The sequence below is a fragment of the Scylla paramamosain genome, chromosome 9 (genome assembly GCF_035594125.1).
Source record: "Scylla paramamosain isolate STU-SP2022 chromosome 9, ASM3559412v1, whole genome shotgun sequence".
NCBI classification, from domain to species: domain Eukaryota; kingdom Metazoa; phylum Arthropoda; class Malacostraca; order Decapoda; family Portunidae; genus Scylla; species Scylla paramamosain.
In genome coordinates this window covers 10,255,952-10,257,500 of record NC_087159.1, presented here as the reverse complement: position 1 = coordinate 10,257,500, position 1,549 = coordinate 10,255,952, and the positions used below count along the sequence as shown (strand labels likewise).

General features: G+C 37.8%; 1 protein-coding gene across 1 annotated transcript in view; it reads left to right on the top strand.

The window, feature by feature from the left end:
- The window catches only part of LOC135103555 (uncharacterized), a 4,597-nt gene extending 4,369 nt beyond the window's left edge, over nt 1–228 (top strand). Inside the window, exon 7 of the mRNA XM_064009990.1 lies at nt 1–228. This exon is cut by the window's left edge and continues 1,356 nt beyond it. The gene's annotated coding sequence lies outside the window, so the exon portion shown is untranslated.
- The last annotated feature ends 1,321 nt before the right edge of the window (nt 229–1,549 follow it).

Sequence of the window (1,549 nt, the reverse complement as noted above, 5' to 3'; positions counted from 1 at the left end):
AGCCGAGGGGAACAGGTGAGCTGGGAGCACTAGCAAGAATAATAATTTACGTATCTCATGATAAGCTAATAGTTAAAGATGTTACTTGATAGACTTATGTTACATATTAACATGAATTTGTAAGTAGATCAAAATGGATTTATTGAACAATATTGTATAAAGCAGCTGATCTGTCTTAGTCACAATAAAACATTGAGGTGCAGTACAAGCCTCATCCCACACCTTTGATTTGAATAATTTTAAAACCTAGAGCTCTTTTTTCCACTACTACCCTGCACTTCAAGGTTATAGGCAAGAATTTATTGTCATTTCACCCCACAACGTGGTCATAAGCCCCTGTCTGAAGACAGAAAAGGTGGCAGGAATAATCTGACACTTAAAGAGGCATTATACGATGCGATTACTCAGGACTAAAACTTTGTTTCAAACCTCTGAAAAAAATGTTTTCTCTTTGAGAAGGTATATACATCAGAACAAGAGGGCGAGGCAGGGTTGACTTATCCTTAATCCCTCCACTGGCAACAAGCGTCCTGCAATCAAGGGACTTAGAGGTTCATATCATGAAAAACGTTAGATAAAAGATCTAACAGTTGCTAAATATATAAGGCTATGGATGGAACTCAAGAACAGTTGTGGGTATTTAAAACCATGCAAACGAAGGAAAGAGACAGAAACTTTATCATCCTTTAGCCACAGCTTCAAATGCAACTTAAGACTAACAAAAGTAATCACGTCAAGAGTAACAAAACTGATATATGCGCATCTCTCACTCATTACGTGCCTCTTGTACTGAGCTCTCATTGTCACGACTGTACCTAACTAGCTCAATTTCATGAGTTGTCTTGCAGTTACATTTATGTCTTAATCAATCTAGATATCTTCGTCATTTACTCTTACGTCAGACAGACGGACAGACAGAGAGCCAGACAAAGGCATAAAAAAAAGAGAAAGAGAAAGGAATGAAGGAAACGGGCAAACGTGAAGATAATACTAAAAACTCGACGAAGAAATAATCTGATAAAAACCGCATATAAGCAAGTAAGTAAGGAATCAGTAAAACTTTGGTCACCACTCCTGCATACCAGCAATATAATAATGGATGGTTTGTCGCGCATACCATTCAGGAAGAAATGTACGTGAAAAAATGTGTGAGGGAGAAATGAATAACAAGAAACCAGTGAGAGAGAATGCAGATTAGAAACTTGTACAATAAATAAATACAAAAACCAGCCTAATAATAGCTTCCTCCCCCCAACCGCCACGCTCGCTCTCTCTCTCTCTTTCTCTCTCTCTCTCTCTCTCTCTCTCTCTCTCTCTCTCTCTCTCTCTCTCTCTCTCTCTCTCTCTCATACTACATCATGACTAAATATTTTTTTCTTTTTTGCCTTTTGCTTCTTTTCTCCTCCTTTTTCCCTTCATCAAATATTTTCCTAGCTTCGCATTTTTCGTGTGATCATTCCCATTTATTTATTTCTAATATTGTCATAATTCTCCTCCTCTTCTTCCTCCTTATCCTTTCAAATCCGCCTAGATAAATACCTCGAACGTC